Source organism: Pollicipes pollicipes, unplaced genomic scaffold (assembly GCF_011947565.3).
Source record: "Pollicipes pollicipes isolate AB1234 unplaced genomic scaffold, Ppol_2.1 Scaffold_4295;HRSCAF=5057_pilon_pilon_pilon, whole genome shotgun sequence".
NCBI lineage: Eukaryota > Metazoa > Arthropoda > Thecostraca > Pollicipedomorpha > Pollicipedidae > Pollicipes > Pollicipes pollicipes.
Genome location: NW_023596461.1, coordinates 10,768,332 through 10,777,036, shown reverse-complemented (window position 1 = coordinate 10,777,036; position 8,705 = coordinate 10,768,332). Strand labels below are relative to the sequence as shown.

General features: G+C 48.2%; 1 long non-coding RNA gene across 1 annotated transcript; it reads left to right on the top strand.

Moving 5' to 3' along the window:
• The first annotated feature begins 960 nt into the window (after positions 1 to 960).
• On the top strand, positions 961 to 5,795 carry LOC119097003 (uncharacterized). The gene is made up of 3 exons (XR_005094114.1): positions 961 to 1,041; positions 4,071 to 4,215; positions 5,710 to 5,795. It is a non-coding gene; the product is annotated as an uncharacterized LOC119097003 (long non-coding RNA).
• Positions 5,796 to 8,705: the final 2,910 nt, after the last annotated feature.

The window sequence follows — 8,705 nt, the reverse complement described above, 5'->3', positions numbered from 1 at the left end:
ACCCGGCTGCCAACACCAATGTTTTATGACCCTGCACGGCGCACTGTTGAAAAGCAGGCGACCGCTATGGCGTGGGGAGCAAATTGCGAAGGGTTTACATAATTTATAATCGAACTCAGCAACTGAACTACGTGCGTTGCAATTCAATGCTCTAGGAACATCACATGACATGCGAACATTGGGCGCAACCACCCGCGGTCAATTGTTTGGCATGGTGTCCTTACGGGCTATTGTGTGCGGACTGACATCCGACGCGTGACGCACAACTTGGCGCTCTAGCACCCTCGCAAGCCTCCTTCTTATCCCTCTAGTCTCATACTTATCACCTCGACCAGTTGTGATCTAACTTGTTTGAACGGATGACAAACGGTCGCATCGTGGTATATTTCGAATTCAATGACCCTCTTTCGCCACACCAAAACAGATTCCGGTCAGACGGTTCAGTGCAGTATATAGGCGGCATTAATTACCCTGTACAACATATAGGCGGCATTCAAAAAAATTACTTTCAGATGAAAGATGTCACCAGTGTACTCTTCCTAGACTTAACAGCAGCCTTTGATAAGGTACACAAATCGTCTCTTTTAGTAAATTTGCACCAAATCGGTCTTCGAGGACGCCCTGCCTATAGGGTACGTATCATGATGCCCACAGTTCATAACGTTCACGGTACATTGAAGGAGCGCCCGAAGTGAACCGTGTCTGGGCCAAGCATGAAATACAAAAGTGGTAAGATTGTTGCCCTCCTAAATTCGCTTCGATGCTAAGGCCTCTCTAGAATGATATCATAGTTTACATTCTGGTTGGAACCATTCTTACAACATTATTGACGCATCCCAGCAGAGCTATTCATTCGATGTGCTGCGCTTTTCTTTATGCAGCATTTCAATGTGAATATGCCTGTCAGAAATGGCGCGCAAGATACAAATATAACGCATAATCAATGCACTCAAGGCTCAAGGCTATCTAACGAATGCACTCATTCGGACCCTCTCGGGGAGAGAGTTTATAATCGAAGCAATAAAATCGATGATGTAATCGGTAAATCCCTCCTCCAAGTGTGACGTAACTTATAAACAAATAGATACATATAAGACAGGCGACTTACCGCGTAACGGTATGAGGTCGAATGTCTTTCGAACCGAAGCGAAATGCGCGCGATTTTCGAAAAAGCTGGTGTAAAAACCCCTGGTTTTAGGGTTCTATTTTAGGTTTACTTCTCAGCTGCTGTTGCCCATGGCACTCAAATATTCTCAAAGATCTGAGAGGACAATAACATTAGTTTGGCAGAAGTTGGTGCAGGTTGCGACAATTTGAGACTGGCCAAATGTAGGACAATCCAGCATTGATTGACACTGCAGCCTCCTCTACCTATATGTTTATTTTCTCATCTTGGGTGAAGTGTAATCAAATCAGTTGTAAAATTTTTAGTTTCTGAAATGTTTTGCATGCCCTTGAATTCATACATGTATGACATGTATTTTTTGTATTTATTACAGCAGTGTTAAATAATATAAGTTTTTGAAGTATTTCACCTGCTATTTAATTTATTCATGCATGACACAAATTTCTTGTATGATTGCAGTGTAGTGTTTTATTAAAAAATATTCATTCAGTAGGGTGGTGTAATGGCAACCATCTTTCCATCACCTACCTGTGTTGGTAGGTGATGTACCTAGTCACCCACCTGTGTTGGTGAAATATGTGAGGGTTTTGTGCTGATAGTCAGTTACCACAACATTTGCATGATAACTTTGCTACTATATTATACTTTCCTGGCAGTGGCACACCCCAAGTGTTTCAATTGCACCATTGCCATGTTTTTTGTGATTAGCAGCTACCTAATTGTGCTGCTTTTATTTTTCTGCAATCTTGTGCATCCTGGTGATAAAGTTATTTGCTGTGGAAGCAATAGACAGGTGTGAGTACATTACTTTCTAAAGCTAGCAGCTAAATAAAACCAGTGAGTCCTTTCAATGGGTAGTGGTACAATCCTCAATAATTGTGAAGAGTCAGCAATATATGTATTATATATATATATATATATATATATATATATATATATATATATATATATATATATAATGCATACATATATGACACAATTCAATATGCATTTATGATGGGCTTAATGGACTAGAATATGTCTGAGGATTCCCTGCACAGGGTGCCAAAACCATTCATTTAGAGCTGGGATGGTGCAAAATCTTTGGATGTACTGGGCAATTTAGAAATTTGTAAATTCACATTTTAACAGTAATTTCATAAATTCTGGGATGCTGGGAAGTTGCTTCAGAATCCCTATCATTCATTGGAAAACCACCAGCATACACTTTTGAGTATTTTGACATATATTTTGTTGCCAAGAGCAAATGAAATATGCTGCATCTAATGGTAATGCCATACCTGTGTCATACTTTATTATAAGTTCTGAAACATTCACATGTTTAATGTACCACTCAAATTGAAGGAGTTAGATACAATTTGTTGATAAGAAATGCTTATTTGGTCTTAACAGAGGCACACTTTACCTTGTGTTGAAAACCAAAAATCCTCCACCAAATTCACAGGTAGTTTTGCATTTCAAGGCAGAAAAATGCATGCACAATGAGGGAACAAATGAACATTTTCCAACTGCCCTTTAACATCAATAAGAAGCCTGCAGAAGCCAGACATAGGCAGATTTTAGACCTAATTATTCTTTAGTATTAGCATGTGTGGTTGAGGGTACATGCTCGCGTTCTTGCCACCCATTGGCGCGAGTTTCGCGTCCTGGAGGTCGCGAACTGCACTGTGATGTCGTTACGACAATGGCGTACTAGAGTCCCACTGCCCCCATGCTTAAAACAGTTATACACTGGAACTTGACAGCACGAAGTTCAAAAGGCTTTAAACACAAGATATTCCGCGAGACCAGGGGCAAGGGCCACAGTTTTCTTCTCAGTCTGCTGGAAAACAAAATCGCCAAACTCGCTCCCATAAATTGCTCATGCTCATGTGGTTGACAAGTGAACTGATTTCCTTTCCTAGCCTTCCAAAAACCATTTTCCTCCTGGACCTGATGCCCTTCTTATCAGCAGCTTAGATGCAAGGTTGTGTGTGTCCTACCCCACATATATTTACTAGAATGCATACTTTGAAAATTATAACAAAGTCCGAAAAATGGATTACACATGCCCAAATATCAGAGCACTGGAAGCTGAACCAATGCTGAACTCTGGTCCTGAGTCACCTAAATGTTTAGGAAGTCCTGCCCTTGTGTTCATTGTGCTGACTTAAGTCTATAGCTCTGCATGCTGGTTACCATCTTCAAAGAGATTGGACTGCCCCGAAACTATTGCGTAATTCGAATGTGTAGAAGGCTACCGCAAGGTCTGCTGCTGCACGTCGTCCTTTTTGTTGAAGTGCACTTTCCCTCAATGTTGCAATTATTCCCCAAAGTGTTGCGCTCGCAGATGCTTCGTTACACAGCATTTTGGCGTTAGCGTCACGGCCCACAACGAAGCGCGAAAGTGTCAATATATCCTGTGTGGGAATTTGCTGGCACCAAATGCCTGTCATTCTTCTCTCAAAAGTTATGTCCAATCCATAGCAAATGACGATTTTTTAATAGCCTGGTCCCGTGAACGCCTGCACTGGTGAGAAGCAACCGCGTGACTAAGTCAGTGTCGGAGTTCGCCGTCGACTCAATATTTTTTGGAACGGCTGATTTCCTCGAAGTTTTAGCGGAAACACTGCCCTCCCAATGCTCATGTATTCATGCTCCGATTTGATATATAAGTTGCTGTGGTGTTACGCTCAGCTGTCGTGGCCATTTTGGCTGCGAGCAGCGTGTTTCAGCAATCTGATGCCAGGAGCGCGAGCTGTCGACCGTGCAAGAATACCTGTGACGTTCAGAGTTTGCCAGGATGATGGGTTATGTTTTTGCTATATGCCATGTAAAATGTTTGGCACGGCGACAGCTTCCTACTTCATTGGCACCAACAGACCTGTTGCAATGCAAACTATATGTTGCTACGTTTCTCCAGGTGCAGCGGTTACATGTAAAAGACGGGACCCGCCTTTTTCAGGGCACGATGACTGACTCCCCCCGATCGGAGTCGGGTCGTGACCTTCTGGCCCGTCTGGCGCCGCGACCAGACCTGACGTTGGTGCTCTCAGAGCTGTGGAGCCAGTTCCCCGTCCCAGGAGACATTATAGAGATCAGCGGCCCCAGTGAGTATGGCTGTCACTGTCAGCGGTGGCCACCATGGCTGGCAGTGGTGCTGCATGGCTTGCCTGTGATGTGCTATGCCTGTTTCTCAGCACATGTTTATATGTGTTTGTGTTCAAAGACAGGAGCCTGGCGACAGCAGACTGGGAGAGGGCGCAGCGTTTCTGTCAGGCCGTGTGGGCTGACTACGCTGTAGTCCACTAAGGTCCATATTTTGAAATGTGGCAACTGGGCGTGCTGTGTGCAACGTTCTGGGCAGGTTAGCTTCAGGGATTCCCGGGACTTGGTAACGACGTATGTCGCATCAACAGTATGTACAACATTACGTGCAAACATAATGATGAGCTGCATGTCGCAATCATGCCATAGACAAATGCAGTCGCAGCAGCGCGGCATGACAGAGGACGCCAGCAGCATAGCTGACGCAGCCACCAGACGGCGCCACCTACGCGGTCCAGGACGCACACTAGCGCTACCTGTTGGGTCCTCTGGCAGGCACAACTAAATGCCGTGATTTCCCATTCCTTTTGCTCTGAACTACATTACCAGCTGCCCCACTCATATGCAGAGACATGTGGCAGAACCTAGTTTGAGCTTGACATAGAAATTAGACTAACGTTCCGCATCTTTGTAGACATTAGCGCTTATCGTTCCATGTAGTCGCTTGCCGCCCCCAGAAACATGAGACAGGAGCCGCTGACCACTGGGCGGTATGTAGAACGCGCGAACATTTATTTGGACATGCTGTTCTTTTCATCCAAGCTGCATCATTGGAAAAAGACGTTCATCTCTATGCATTCCCAACGCTTCCGTGCCTGAACTCAATAGCTTGTAATACGAACGTCGCGCAGCGTTCCAAGATTATTTCTTTAGGATGTCCAAGATGTAAATATAATGCCGTGCTTCCAGAGCCCTTGCCTTCCGCCGCTTCCGCGTGCGGTTTATGCGCGCAAATCCGTTGTCATTTGACCCTGGGCCCATGTATCTGACCTGCCCGGCTCATTTGTGAAGCATAAAGCGCTCAGATGCCGCGTTGACCGCCGCCCGGCCCGATGCAAAAGCGCATTCCTTTCCGCAGGTGCTGGTAGCCATGGCTGTGTAGTCTGCTCACCAAATTGCCTTAGTGCTTTAGATTATGGGCATACCGGTTGCGCTCAGCGCAATCCCGGCTCAGATGATGATATGCCGCCCACGTTCCTTCTTTCACCTTTGGGAAAAATTGATATGGATTATTTTCTGCTTGTCTTTTGCAGTTGATAAGCAAACGCATAGTTGCAACAACAATTCTTGTGTTATTGTGTAAAAGACGAAATTCGATGAGTTTTTAGTAGGCCCAATCCCTGGTATCGGCTGAACTAAGCTGTGGCAAAGACGTGCCATTGGTGGGCTTTGCGTTCACGTAACCGTGCGACCCTCTGTATCACCCACCGCGGCCACGGGCGGCGCGTGGCTCGTCTGCCGCCAACACGGTTCCATCAGATCCGATGGTGTTGCAGGCGGCTCGGGGAAGACGCAGCTGGTGCAGGAGTGTGTGGCGGCGGCGCTGGCGTGCGACAGTACCTCAGGCGTGGTGCTGTTGGACACCGACCGGCACGTGCGGCCGCGCCGGCTGCTGCGCCTGCTGGAGCGGCGGCTGGCCGAGCCGGCCGCCGCGCGCGCCGCGCTCGCCCGCCTCCAGCTGCTGACCGCCACCAGCAGCCACCAGGCGCTGGTCACGCTGGAGGCGCTGCTGGCGCAGCTGCAGCAGCGCGCCGGTCTCGTGCTGCTGGCCGTCGACTCGCTGTCGGCCTTCTACTGGAGCGACCGGCACGCGCTGGGCGTGGTCGGCGAGCGGGCGGACGCGCGCTACCGCGAGCTGGGCCGGCGGCTGGTGCGGCTGGCACGCGAGCGCCGCTTGGTGGTGGTGGCCTCGCGCCACCGGCTGTCGGCCGCCGCCGGCTGGGACTTCATGGGCGCCGAGTGGGCGGCGGCCGTGACACGCGCCGTGCGCCTTCAGCCGGAGCCGGGCGCCGTGCTGGCGCGCGTCGACGCCGGCGCCGACGTCTGGCAGCGACGCTTCGTCGTCGGTGACGACGGTGTGCGGTGGCTCTAGCGCGTCGGCGCTGTGGTGATCAAGATAGAGCCGTGTGCATCAGCGGCTTGTTTCAGTGAGGATCTTGAGAATCTTTCTGAGAGGAGTTGTTGAGGATGGTGTCATTACCCGCCCCCTCATCGCAAACAATGCATTCTCGTCGTTGTCGCATCGCGCTGTTTCGCTCAGCATGGTTTAGAAGATCAATTCGTCTGGAATGAGGCTCATCAGTCTCGTTCCTGCTTTCATTAGGGATGCGCCTTAATGCCAGTGTTATATTTTCAAAGTTTCTAAGAATGTAATACAGCTATGCGTCACAGTGAAGCAGTGCGACGCGCTTGCAGTCGCAGACAATTGATAATGCCGTTGTCCTTCACAGTTTAAGCCAGTGAGATGTTTTAAACGACCTGCGAAAAGCGACGTGCTATTGGCTAGATCTGTGCAGTGTGGTGATGACAGCTTGTGATTACGTTGGTGTATGTTCAATCGTTCTTAATGACGCACAGAATATACTTCGTATCTTTTTTCTGTATATTTATAACGGACCGGTGCATGGCCGGTGTATGTCAATTATGAAAACAGCGGTTGCGACTTACGATTATGTTATTGGAGGCATTTCCTAATTACTAGCAGTGGTCCTGATGGTGTAGCGCACAAGGACGTTGGTCAGATGTTGAGGCCCTTTAACGGCAGCTCATTTTTAAGGTTAAGGGTGGACTCTCCATGTAATACAGACGGCGGCGCGAGCCGTTTCTGGGCAAAAGCTTAGTGCCTTTTTACGTAGGGCAAAGAACATACGACATGAAGACAAAAAAGGTATGTCCCAGGATTTGGGGATGTCTTATTTGAACTGTGACGTAATCAGCCACGTGACCAGTCACATTAATGGACACAGCCGCACCCAAAGTAGTTTGTCAGGTAAATATGCAGGAAGTTGCAGCGTAGTCTATGTGCTAGTTTTTTATCGAACATTTTTTCACGCCCGCAGTAATGTTCTCATGCCGTTTAAGTCCTGTAAAGTTTGGATCTTTCGCAGACGAGTGCCATATTACGTAACGGTTCTAACATGATGACTGCATGACTGTTGGGTCCATAACTCAACGCTCAAAAGCAAAGGATGAGGCTTGAATGTTTCGGCTGTCTGGAAGTTTGAGTGGCAAAACAGCTTCTCAATGGAATTATAACCTTACGCTCGACAAAACATGAAATCACAAACCCGTCTTGGTTTTCCCCTACACGTTTTCTGAGCATTTAACTGACAGGTTTCCGCTCAAACATATGTGTTCCGTTGATTAGATCCCAAAACAAAACGAGGTCGAAAGTAGCGCCCAGAACACAGCTGACGAAATACCTCAGGGACCGCCTGAAGAAGAGCTGGCCCCACGCGACTGAGTGAAAGGCTATTCGCAACAGATAGGTGATAAGACGAGGTAATGGGGTAGTCGCGACCTACGCTCGACGCTACAAATTGGATCAACGAAAATCAAAAGTGAGCTCCGAACAAGACTGGCAAGGCACAAAAAATGATAGGATTTCAGCTGTTCAGATGTGTCGTGAACGGCAAGCTACTTAGAGTCAAGATTACCAACTCATTTTAGGGCAAAACAAGGAAATTTTCGTTACGTTCATTAATTTGAAGAACATTGAATCTATCCGAAAAGTAGCTGGTAAATTTAATTCGCGGAAAATTGCATCACATTATTCTCAAGGTAGTATCTATCGTGTTGGTATGCATTTTCTTTCTACGCCGTGATAGCTTTGCAATATAGTCATAACACGGGTATGGCAGGTGTCAAGTAATTAGGTGCTTACTAAGTAACATTGTTTTTACTGTTACGGCGTCCGTAATGGAAGCGCTGGAGCGTAATCACTCAAGCATCCGTAACGTCACAGCCGGATGCAGGCCGCAAAAGGGACCACAGGGAACGCAAATTTCAGTTGTTACCGGTTACAGCTGCTACCGGTTTGAAAGCCGTTAAGAACCAAAATCTTCTGCCTGTTTTAGAACTACAACTGGTGAACATTTTCCTAGTCCCGATTGTGTTAAAGGGATGAATTATGTGGTCATAGCGACGTGTCCTCGCTCAGATCTTCCAGTGACCGCATCCAGCCCGATGTCTGAGTGGCTGCCAGGCTGGCTGGGCTGGTGCGGTGCAGCAGAATCCGCAGCAGCGGGCCCGACACAGTTTGGGTCCGGGCTGGCCGCGGGAGCGGTGAGCGCTTCGGGCTGATCCGCGGGAGCAACCGGGCACTCCACCACCGCAGCCGCAGGCTCGGCGCGGTTTGGGTCCAGGCTGACCGCGGGAGCGGCGAGCGCTCCACCACCCCAGCCGCGTGCGACCCGACAGACGGCCGCTGAGCGCCGGGGTTTCGTCCGTGAAGTAGGCCCCATTACTGAGGGAAGGTTAACTGCCATTCGGT